Source organism: Pteropus alecto, unplaced genomic scaffold (genome assembly GCF_000325575.1).
Source record: "Pteropus alecto unplaced genomic scaffold, ASM32557v1 scaffold72, whole genome shotgun sequence".
NCBI classification, from domain to species: domain Eukaryota; kingdom Metazoa; phylum Chordata; class Mammalia; order Chiroptera; family Pteropodidae; genus Pteropus; species Pteropus alecto.
In genome coordinates, this window is record NW_006436811.1 from 10,481,557 (window position 1) to 10,494,275 (window position 12,719).

The 12,719-nt window shown below is 35.6% G+C and overlaps 1 protein-coding gene across 1 annotated transcript in view; it reads left to right on the forward strand.

Annotated features, from left to right (window-relative positions):
• The first annotated feature begins 6 nt into the window (after positions 1-6).
• The window catches only part of SLAIN1 (SLAIN motif family member 1), a 52,702-nt gene continuing 39,989 nt past the window's right edge, over positions 7-12,719 (forward strand). The window contains exon 1 of the mRNA XM_015590910.2: positions 7-52. The gene's annotated coding sequence lies outside the window, so the exon portion shown is untranslated. The remainder of the gene's footprint in view (positions 53-12,719) is intronic.

The following is a 12,719-nucleotide window of genomic DNA, read 5'->3' on the forward strand; positions in this document are numbered from 1 at the left end:
CTCTGGACCTGCAGAGCGTGGCCGCCTGGCGGGACGAGGACGACTACACCTGGTATGGCCGAGCTGCGCTCCCTGCCCCGGGACCCGGGCCTCTGAGGCCGCGGCGGCGGCGGGGAGGGTGTGGGCAGGAAGAGAGACGTGGGCCTCGCCAGTGCCCCCCGACGCGGCTGCTCGGCAGGTGCCTCGCCGGGCGGTGAGCCGAGGCTTTACACGAGGGCGGAAACCTGCTTCTAATAGCTCAGGCTAACCCGACTGGGGATGTACTGATCCCCTCCGTCTCCTTGTATTCTGCTCTCTGCTGATGATTGGGTCCCTAGCGCCTCCTTAGCATTCACTGAAAAATCCATGCTAGCTTGTCTTTTTGTCACTCAGTCTTGTTCTTTTCCCCCGTCTTTTTTGGTAGTGACGGGGGATGGGTAGAGGTTGGCCTCAGTCTGAGGCTGTAACTGTTCTTTCCTCCCAAACGCTGGACAGGATTTACGTGTGGTCCCTCCTCCCGTGCCGTCCCTCGCTGCCTGGTGACGGATCGCCCCTTCGAGATCCGTTCTTGTATTTTGGGTTGTGCCATCGTACGTCCACGTCCCCAGCATTTTCATTGATAGCTTCTCATTTAAGCGACCGATTTGGTTTTCTAACTGTGCTGACCTCACGGGCTTTCCTGTTAGTAATTGTGTCAAAAATGAGAGCTTTTCAGGGAATGGAGTGGGCAACTTGAGGACATTCTATTGCATAAGAACCAAGGAGCTTTCTTTAATTTTTAAAATTACACTGGTGATTGAAGAAAAGTGAGATTAAAGAAACTATTTTTTCGAAACTCCCAAGTTTTCTGATAAGGCTGGGAGCATTTATTCAGTTGAAATCTGGTTAGCTCTTTCTACTTTCCTTCAATGAGTAACCTTGGAAGGGGTTCTAATTCCTTAGTTTTCATGCCGCTCATGGAGTAATATACTTTCTTCAGTCACTAGAGAAGTAGTGGGATATGGTCAGATGGGTAGAAGCTTCAGATAGTGTGGAATTTACCTTCATGTGGGGAAAAATGAACAGCACTCACCTCTTCATAGCAGTGGCTTGAAGAATAGTTGTAGTCCTTTTATCTTGGGTGCTTTGATTTAGGACCTTATTTTTGCAAGCTGGGTTTCCTCACTTTCTTTGTGTTGCTCTTGCATGATTGCACAGGAGGGAATGGGAAATGGAGAACCTTACTGGTTTCCTACTGGGAACTGTGGTGTTCCTTTTCCCTTACACTCTTCTATATGAGAACTCTGATTGTAAAGTACATTAACTAATTGGTTTGATTCTGAGAATCAGAACGTAAGGAGAATGTTCGTGTATAAGGCATTCATCCTCTTTAATACTTTTCAGCAGCTGTGGCAGTAGCTCAAGCTGTAAAAATCAAAACAACTCACCGCTTTCTGGAAACTTTAAGCCAGTTTTTAGAAGCTACACCTTTTCTTGTGAAGCCAGGCTGTATTGTAATCTCAGCTTCAGCCTGAATATGTTACTGGAAAATGCTCTCGTGGTTCTTAGATTATCATGAATAACTATAAGCCCTTATGCCACTCTAATGTTATTTTAGATTTAGTACCCATTTGGCCTTTTCTGAATATATATACTTAAGTAATGGAAGGAAACTTATTTATATTTTTGGAGATCAATTCTATGCTTTAAAATATTAGTACTTAAAAACTATACCATACTATTATAAGTGAATTAGATTGGTGATATATATAATTTTATTTTAATAATATGAAACTATATATAATTTATTTCTTTTGAATGGATTTCTACCATATTTAGTTGTCATCCAACTATTGCTTATATTTTATACCTAAAGTTGGCTTTCGTAGTTTTTTAAAAATCAAAATAGCTTTTTTTTAAAAAAAATCACCTATTTATTGGGATTAGCCTGTTAGCACTTCAAATGGTTTGAAGCAAATCTAAATTGTAGCAGTTTTTAATAATTTTATTCATCGAATATATGTGAATGAATCATTGCCTTGACACTTTACAAATGTTTCTACAGACAAAAGGCACAGTATTTATAGAGTATTGTATTCTCCTCAAAACAAACCTAGGATTACAATCCCAGGTGGAAAAACAGAGGGATCATTAATCTTAGTGGGATGAACTTAAAATTTTTTTAAGGTCACCAGATTTACAGAAAACTTTCTATCGTAGCATTTTATGCTTTAAGATATTTTTGTATTGCAATATTTTGACCTGTTGATGAAAAAATAATCAACAGGTTTTACCCCACTTGTAAATGCTTGTAGTTTCTTCATCACTGAAAACTGTATGTCCCTGTCTTGTGGTGTCACAGGGTACTTTTCCTTTGGATTCCATGATATATGTTTGCAGGATGGCAACTTATTTTTATTTTCTTTGTTTATTAGGAAAAACTAATGCATAATATGTACTTGATTATTTTAGAAATATTTAAAAATAAAAGTTACATTTCATCGTAAAAGTCAAAACACGGAAGTGAACGAGGTTGCAAATCATCCCTCTTACCCTCAATTTACTACCATAACTCAAAGTTAACCCTGTTGACATTCTGTAGGTCCTTCAAGATAAAAACACAATTTTACATATCAATTTGCAAATATATACACATCAGTTTTTTTATACTTTAATTGAACAAATCTTGGATATCTTTGTCTCCCTGTGACAGATGCATAATTATGAAGGTAAAAGTGTTATGCACCAAGTTACTATTAACTGAATCACCTGCAGTTTTTTATTCATTTTTATCATGATTTCATCCTAAAGAGTTCAAATTGATATTTGATAATTTATTTAGAATAGTCCTTCCTGCTAAGATGTCCTGTCTTCAGGAAAGAAGGTTCACAAACGTAGATCAATCATTGAACATTTTACAAGTTTTTTAATGTAAATCTGTTTTTTCTAATAAAGCAGAGTAACTATTCACCTTTTAACAACCTGGACTATACTTGGCTCAAGAATTATGTGTAGAAGGAAAGCAGTGAATTTGTAGTCAGTATTTGCTTGATGATAGTTCATTGGTTGATAAATGATCAATCAAGTGTCTCAGGTCTGTTTTCAAACAATTATTTAATCTATAGGTATCTTCTATTTATAACAAACAAAACTTTGATGTAAGAAAAACAGTGTGTTCTGCTTTTCATTTTGATGAAAAGTTTTGAAGCAAAACAGTTGTCTTATTTCTTCAAATATTTATCTCAGTTGAAGTTAAAGTATTTAATTCTGCCATAATACAACCTGGTTATCTTTAGCACAATGCTACTAGAATTAAATGTCTCAGGAAATTAAAGTTGATTGAGATTCCAGAACCTTAATTGTTAAGTCCAGTTATTTTAATCCCATAGTATTTCATCTCCGTTATTTCAATGTTAAGGGACTGAAGCCCCGAGGTGAAATGACATATGTAAGGTCCTACAGTTATTTACTGACAGAATTAAAATCAAAATCTAGGTTGTTTACACAGATTCAGAAGTATTTGCACCATTGGTATTTTTTCTCAGCTTTGATGTGAGCCATTTGTGGGATATAGTCAGTTTAGAGGATTGACCAGCATTTCCTTGTTTTTTTTAAACATTTAAATGTTATAAAATTAACTTCTAAGTTTATCTTGTATCTTTAACATGTCAAAAGTAACAGATATTTAAGTTTCTTTTTTTTTTTTAAATGAAGTGCAGTAGAATATAAAATCAGAGTGCATTATATCTTAACAATAGAAACTTGTCTTGGATAAACTTATTTCAGTTTTACATGCGTGTAACCTGGGTTGAAATAGTAAATGTGTTTGTGTTTTATGGTCAAAGTTAGGAAAATTCAAGTTTATACTGTTTGAAAGCTAAATGGACTTGGAGAAAACAGGTGGGAGAGCATAGCTCTGAAGATGGTGTAGCACTGGAGGAAGATCTTGCACACCTCAGCCAGAAAGACAAGTCTGTGTTTAGAAAATGCCAAGATAAAAATGTGCAAATATATAAAATACAATCATAAAAAGACCTTTATTTTAGTGGAGTGGCAGTTAGCAGAATATTGAGACATGTAAAAGGAAAGTGGCAGAGATTTTAAACTTGCCCACCTGGAAAGGACAGGAGAAAAGTACATAATCATACAAGGGAAAAATGGTGATAAGTATGAATTAAGGAAAATTTAATGAATGAATATTCATCTTCTATGTGTAACACCAACACCTTGGACAGCTGGCTAAAATCCTTGCCAGTTCTTCATCAAAGCTGTTGAACACCTTGTACTATACATATGGCACAGCTAAATTAGACCACCTAAACTGTTTTCTTTGCATAATTGATTTTCAGTGAAAAGACCAAAGGGTGCTTCATTTTCTGACAATGCTAATTGAAAAATTGTTTTCTAGGAGAAAATGGAGTTGACTAAAATATGTGCTGATGTGTCTTTAAAATGAATAACTTTGAGATGCTACAATGAGGCACTGAAATAAAAGTTTAGATCTAACTGGAGGGAGTGGTGAGATTCTGCTATAAGATATAGTTCAGTAAATAAATTTGGACTTCGTGTATCTTTTTAATAGTTTAGTGGTGGTAAGTTTCTTTGCAGTGGATGACCAGTTTGACCCTAGCAGGTGCTAGTGAATTGAAAACTGTTTAACTAGAGATTGATTGTACCTCTCTGTGCTGATGTTTTAGCTTTCTTTAAAATAAAACTCGTGATCGAAGGCTCTTAAAGTTGCTTGAAACAACTTCATGTTACTTTTCCATGACAGGCTCTGTGTGTGTGTATGAAGCCATATCATTTGTTTTTGCATTGTCTGCCAGAAGGATGACTTTAGAACCAAACATTTACTTGAGAATAACTGAAGTTTTTTTCTAGACAGTTGTAATACTTCATTTGAAGCATTCAGGATTATTATGGTGGGCTTTGTATTATTTCTGACCTCTCAGTGTTAGCACATGTATGAGTCAAGGAGTCCAGAATATGAAATGTATGGAAAAGATTCTCTGTGGATAATAGCTTCTAGTCATGTGCTTTTGGAAATTATTGAAGAAAAGTTAAGGAAAATTAGTGTGACATTTAAGGTAATAGCTTTTCTAATATTTGAAGAATTCTTAAGTTTTAGGCTAAGTTTTTTCAGATACTCTTGCCAGATTCTAATATACCATCAGTGAAACTAGAGAAGTTGAAAGTAGTTTGTAAGTCACTAGGAAGTATGTCGTGTGAATGATAGCAATAAAGGATATTGTAAATGTTGCTGGCATTGTATTACCAAAGGATAAGGTTATTTTTTTAATGACTTTAAAAGATTGGAACCATTTAGGAGAAATACAGCTTTTGCTTTGCTTACCTACTTTTGGAGATCTATAAGTTGTACTCAAGGAATTTATAGCTACATCTCTTTATTCTTTATTTAAATCTGGCTCTAGGCTTTAGCCATGGAAGTAGTAGGCTCAAAGCTATCCTGGGTACATTGTTTGGAGACTAACTCTGAAAATGATCACTTGTCTTAATATCATATATTTACATAGTGCTTCTAAAGTTTTATCAAAGTAATTTAAAGTAAGATGTAAATAGTTGAAAAACTCATCTCTAGCTAGGTTTTTTACAGAAAGCAGCAGTCCTCTACTCTTTCCTACTTCTGCATCCACCACACAAACATCCCTTTGTACTCCTCTATTTATTTCTTTCGTTCTTTATGTCTAAACAGTATTTATACTATATATTAAACATCTATAGACTTGTTTTGGAAGGCAAAGACTAAGCTCTCTTCCCCTAACCCCCAAACCACCATATCTTCTTTTCCTTCCATGTTTTTTTTTTATAATTTTTGTAGTAAATCATATAATGTCTGTATTATGATTATAATTATTATTAGCTGAGCCCTGTGAATTGTATGTTAAATTTATTTACTCTAAACCCTTTGTTTCTCCAAGAGTTAATAATGGTCTCTCTTTTCCCCCTTCACTTCCTTTAATCTTCGATTACTAATTGCTTATCCAAACACTCTACTGGAGCCATAAATTCCTCAATAAGGTCCAACACATTTGATAATCTCTTAAATCTGTTCTTAAAAGTATATTTTGTAATGCTATCCATGGAACAGATATGCTAGTCATGGGAATGCCTTAGGTTTCTTGCCTATGTAGGAGCTACTATTTCTTAAATTCTTTTTCTTCATATTTCATTTGTTCTTGGAGGTGGGTCATGGCCTCCAGTAGCTTTCTGAGAAAGGGCACGTGTACATTTTGAAATCTTGCATATTTGAAAATATCTTTATTCTTTTCTCCCTTATACAAGAGTCATGGCTGAGCTGGGTATAAAAGTGTAAGTCACTTTTCCTTTATGTTTGAAGACATTTTTCTGTCTTGTTCTAATTGTCATTATGTTCTAAATATTGAAGTTTGCTGTGATTTGGATATGCAATTCTTTTTGACATTAGCCTTTTTTTTTTTTTTTTTTTTATCCCTAGTGTTCTATGGTGTCACATTGTACCTTGGTATGGGCCTCTTTATCATTTGTTGTACTGGACATGTGTGGGTGCTTTCACTCTAGAACTCAATGGCTTGCCTTTAACTCTCAGAAATGTTGTCTTTTGTTTTTAACATACCTTTCAGTGTGTGTGCGCGTGTGTTTGTGCGTGCTTGCGCGTATGCCTGTTTTAAAACTTGCAAAAATCAGATTTAGACTCATCTGGTACAGTCATTTAATTTTCTTATCTCCCATTGTAAATCTGTCTTTGTTTTGCTTCTGGGAGACTTCATCTTGACCTTCTAAACTTACTGAATCTTTTGTCTCTGCTATAATAGTTTCATTTTCCAAGAACGAAGAAACTGTATCTTTTGTTAATATCCTGTTTTTGTTTTACGAATGCAACATTTTCTCTCAGATGAGATTTTTCTCATTTCTTTTTTTCCCTCTACTTTTAGTCTCAGGGTTTTACTTAAAAGGAATATTACAAGTATCCAGTGTCATTGGTTGTTTGTTCATACCCAAAGGAGGTATTGAAGCTTATCTAAAGCTCTGCATAGGTGGTGCTTTTTGACTGGTGCACTTTACTAAGTGATTGGGTGGATAGCAGTTCAATTTTCAGTATCTCTAGGTCTTCTCTGGGTTTATCTGTTTCTCCAAACATTAACGTTCTGTACTCCTGGAAGGTTTAAGTACGGCAGTCAGTTCTAGGAATGTAAAGGGATACATGGGGCTAGGGTTCTAACGAATCAGGAGATAGACTTTCGTTTAATTTCTCTGGTACATTAAGGTTCTTCAGCCCTCCTTCAACTAAATTTGGTGTGCCTGAAGTCAGAGCTTCTCTGGATCAGCCTGTCTACATAGTAAGTCTCTGGTCTTAGGTTGTGATAGAGAAGGGGTGGCGGGACTGGCTGTAATGGGGGTAGAGGAGGGGATCTGGGGTTCTATTTGTTTCTTATGCAGACTTTCAACTGAACTTCCTGCTTTCAGTCACATGACCATCCCATGTTCTGCGAACTTCAGGGTTGTGTGAGACTTAAGTACCAAATAGCGTGGGCGGACAATGGAGTGTGAAAGGGAGAGCTCCCCACAAATGAATATGGCATAGTGGGTCACTTAACAATCAGATGTTCCTTTGGGAAGTGAGCACTGCTTTCAAATATGCTGTGAGGCTCTGTGGTCAAATGAAAGAACTTTATTACAAAGGCCCTAATTGGTTAAGGAAATCTTCTGTGGAGTTCACTACATGCAAAAAGCAAAAAAGTCTACCCCCCCCAAAAAAAAAATTGGTGTGAATATCTGAAATCTGGAAGCAAGCTGGTTGGTGGAAGCTTCCTAGTAGATAGGAATGGTTGTTCCTCGTGATGTAGGAGATACTGGGCAGAACAGTGCTTCAGATAGTGGCTTCACGTGGCAGCGAAGAGGGATCTGGGAATAAGCAAAGGCTCAGATAGTGACATGAATTTGTGTATTAAACAGTGAGGAAATTTTGTTAAAGCCTAGAGATAAGGAAGTTTCACACTTGACTAATTTAGGGGCCCATTTATGTCAGGACTGCTTCTCTCTCATTTACCTACATGTAGTTGGCAACCTGAGTCTTAAGTATTAAGAAATTGAAGGGCAGGAAGCAGTTCCTGTCTTGTGTCTTTTATTTTACAGCTCTGTTAAGGATTAAGTGAAATATAAACTGCATCTATTTAAAATGTACTATTTGATAGGTTTTGACATGTGCGCCCACCCGTAAAATCATCACCACAATCAAGACAGTGGACGTATCCCAGTCGTCCAAGTTGGGATGGCCCTTTGTATTCCCTCTTTCCTTATCCTGCCTGCCTCCAGTCCAGACAACCACTGATCTGATTTCTGCCAGTCTAGATTAGTGTTTTCTGTACTTTCATAACAACGAAATCATATAGTATGTACTTTTTTTCATTTGTTTTGATCTGGCTTCTTAACAATCAAGATAATTATTTTGAAATTCATCTGTGTTACGTGAATCAATAGTTCATTCTCTTTTTTTGTGAGAGCTATTCGATTGTATGGACATAATGGTTTATTCATCTTTTAATGAACATTTGGGTTTTCAGTTTGGGGCTGTTACAAGTAAGTCTTTGTTATGGACACATGTATTGATGTCTTTCTGCTAAATACTTAATGACTTCTGAATGGTTGGAACAGATAGCAGGTGTATGTTAACTTTTTAAGAAGCAGACATAATCTTTTCTCAAGTAGTTATGCCATTTTACATTTCCACCAGCAGTGTATGAGTTCCAGTTGCAACACATCATCACCAATACTTGCTATGGTCAGTCTTTTTAATTTTAGCCATTCTAGTAGTTGTATGGTAGTTTCTCATTGTGGTTCTAGTTTGCATTTCCTTAATGACTAATGATGAGCTTATTTTCTATACGCTGTTGGCCATCTGTAGATTTTCTTTGGTGAAATGTCTTTTTCATAATTTTTATTTTTTATTGGGTTGCTTATTATTGAATTTGCAGAGTTTTTATATATGTTCTGCATACAAGTTCTTTTATCAAATATATGATTTGCAAATATTTTCTCCCAGTCTATGGTTCATCATTCATTCTCTTAGTAGTGTCTTTGAAAGAGCAGAGTTTTAATTTTTATGCAGTTCAGTCGATACTTTTTCTTTTATGGATTATGCTTTCAGTATAAGAAATTGTATCTAAGAAATATTTGCCAATCTAAGGATACAAAGACTTTTGCTTGTGATATCTTCCAAAATTTATAGTTTGGGGTTTTACATTTTTGCGATATATTTTGTGTTAACTTTAGATATTGTGGGAAGTAGGTTTACTTTTTTGCAAATGGATATTCATTTGTTTCCCCAACCATTTGTTCAAAAGACTAACATTTCTTCATTGAATTATGTTTGTACTTTGTCAAGCATCAGTATTGCATATATGTGCGGTTCTGCTTCTGTTTATCTTTGTGCCATATGAAATTCTCCATTATTGTGGCTTTGTGTTGAGTCTCAATCAGTAGTAGTTCTCCAACTTCACCTTTTCCTAAGGTTGTTTTGGCTATTCTAAGATTTTGAATTTCCATATGAATTTTAGAATCAGCTTTTACATTTCTACCAAAAATCTGCTTAGCTTTTGATTGGGGTTTTGTTAAATAGATCAAATAAGAATAATTGACATCTTAACAATATTTAATCTTCTGACCCTTGAACATCGTCTCCCCATTTATTTATCTTATTTATCTTAGAATGTTTTGTAGTTTTAATTGTATAGGTCTTGACATCTTTGTCAGATTTATCTTTAGGTATCTTATGGGTTTTTTAATGTTATAAATCTAAAGGGCAATTTCAAAAATTCTGATTGTTGCTAATATGTAGAAATACAGTGAACCTTTTTACATTGATCTGGTATCCTACAGTCTTGCTTGTAAACTCCCTTATTAGTTCTAGTATCTTCTTTGTAAATTTCTCAGATATTTTACATAGACAACAATGTCATTTGTGAATAAAGATTTACTTTTTTCTTTCCAATCTAAATGTTTATTTATTACCTGGTTGCACTGGCTAGAACCTCCTGTCTTTGTCTTGTTTCTGATATTAGGGGAAAGGTATTCATAGTCTCTCATCGTTACTTTTTTTGCAGGTGCCTTTAATGAGATCAAGGATGTTTCCCTCCATTCCTAATTTGCTGAGTTTTTTTTTTTTTTTAATCAGGAATGGATGTCATATGCTTTATTCTTTGTCCGCTGAGATTATCATATGGTTTTTCGTGTGTGTGTGTGTGTATGTGCGCACACGCGTGCGTGCGCACATACACACACATACTAAATTATACTGATGTTTGAATGGTAAGCCAACCTTTCACTTCTGGAATAAACTCCACTTGGTAATGACGAAGTAAACTTTTTATATATGGTTGGACTCAATTTACTAAGTATTTAGACTTTTTGCTTCTATGTTCATGAGGGGTATTAGTCTTTTATTTCTTTCTTTATAATGTCTGTATCTAGTTTTGGTATCAAAGTAACACTGGTGTCCCAGAATGTGTTAAGATATGTTCCTTCCTCTTCTGTTTTTTGGAAGAGTTTGGGAAGAATTGGTATTCTTTAAATATTTGGTGGAATTAATTGATGAAACTGGGTTTGGGCTTTTCTTTGTGGGTAGGTTTTTATAATTTTCTGTCCTATTAACCTGTATGTTTATATATAAAATGTATATGTTGTAGGCAGCATAAAATTGGGTCTTTTGTGACCCCTTTAAAAATAAGGAGAAACTTGTCTACATGCCCATCATAATCTCACCCCTTAGTTTTTATTGGCTACGATTGTGTCCAGGGCCTGTGCCTAAAGAAGTCATTGGGCAAATGAGGATAACAGGATTACTATGACTGACTTAGCCCAGTGCATCCATCACCAGGTGCGGTCTCCCAACAGCAGTATGAGCATCACCTGGGAGCTTGTTAGACATTCAGATTCTTTGACCCCACCCCAAACCTTCTGAATCAGGTAGGTTTGAATCAGACCTACCTGCCATAGATGTTATCAATTTGTGTTTTAACAAGCCCCCTAAAGTATTTTGATGCACCAAAGATTGAGAACAGCTGGCCTGTACTAAACTTGGGGGTCTAAAGAGAGCAACCTAGTACTGGACAGTTCAGGGCTCCTTTAGGGAGGGTGAGAGGGATGGATTTACATAGGTAGGTGATAATCCTGTCATAGAACACTGAGGTGGGGCCCAGGAATAGAAATTTTTAACTAATCAGTATACTCTTGTTGAAGGCAGGACTATGTTTACACTCTCAGGGGATAATGATATATTACAGTTATTATTAAATCAATTAAAACAGTATTTTAGAATCTTCGTCTGTAACCGGGGTTAGCGAACAGGCAAATTGGGCCCCCTGCCTGGTTTGTATAGCTGATCAGCTAGATTTTTACATTATTAAATGATTAGAATAAAAGGGTACTATTTTATGACATGTGAAAATTATGGGAAATTCAACTTTTTAAAAAAATTAGTTAAATTAGTTTTAAGTATACAGTACATTGATTAGACATCTATATAGCTCATAAAACAATCCCCCCAATTGCTCCCTCCTTCCCCTGGCCCTCCACCTAGCCATCATATTAATGCTATCTGCATTCCCTATGCTGTGCTCCTCCCCCACCCCCCGCCATAAGTTTAAAAGTTGACATAAGTTTAAAAGTTGAATTTCAACTTTTAATGTCTATAGTTAAAGTTTATAGGAACACAGCCATACTTATTCATTTACATCTCATCTGTGATGCTTTTGGGCTGCAATAGTGGAGTTGAGTAGATGTGACAGAGTCTGGCCTACAAAATGTAAATACTTACTAGCTGGTCCTTTACAGAAAAAGCTTGCCAACCCCTGACCTAAAGGAATAAGTTGCTGATGAATAGTACATTCCCCAATATATCTTGAGTAACTGGTAACTTATTCTAATAGTCTTGACTATAAATAGTGAAAGAGTGAATAATGAGGTATGTTATTTCAAGAAAGTATGCTCATTAGAATTATGGTAACCTTGTTTGGTGGAGTATTTAATGAGATTTATAATTAGAATACAGCCTTATAAAGTAAGGTCAATTACGAGAGCCAGTGATTGTAATTTTTTTCTTCCTTTATTTAGTTAACTTTTAGTTAATCCTCAAGACGACCATTTTATGTAACCCTATCACTGAAACTAAAATTTACGCCAGCACAATATTTCGTTCAGTGAAAGGAAATCTCTGTTTTAACTTACTGTGGTTTGTGGTGGTGATTTCAAATCCTATCCATTGCTGTGTAATGAGATAGATGCTGGAAGAGAGCTCTTCCTAAAACATATTTTGAAAGCTGTTTGTTTGGTTTTAATGAGAAAGAAACACATAACAAATTTAGTATAGATTTGAGGCAGGGGAACTACCTGATTAAAGGTTGAATCAACAAACAGCTGATTTACACTTATTTTTAGGTTTATTTTTTTTAAAAGAACATAATATTTGCTTTGTTTGCCATGTCATATTTACATACATTAGCCCAAGTTCATGTAAGATTCTGTTGCCAAGAAAGAGATGAAAATGTTCGTTTCTAGAAATATAAGTGAGGTAGTTCGATCATCACAGTACTCATTCAGGGTTAGTTCCATAACGAAAGTCCCCAATCTCTGACTGAGACATAATTTCATAGTTTTTTTAAAAGTCCTTCCCACCAAGCTACAGTAAGTGTCATATTTTGTTTGGGAATGTTTGCCTGTTAAAAAGTAATTTTGGTATTTGAAGTCATCAAACATGAGTTCTGTTT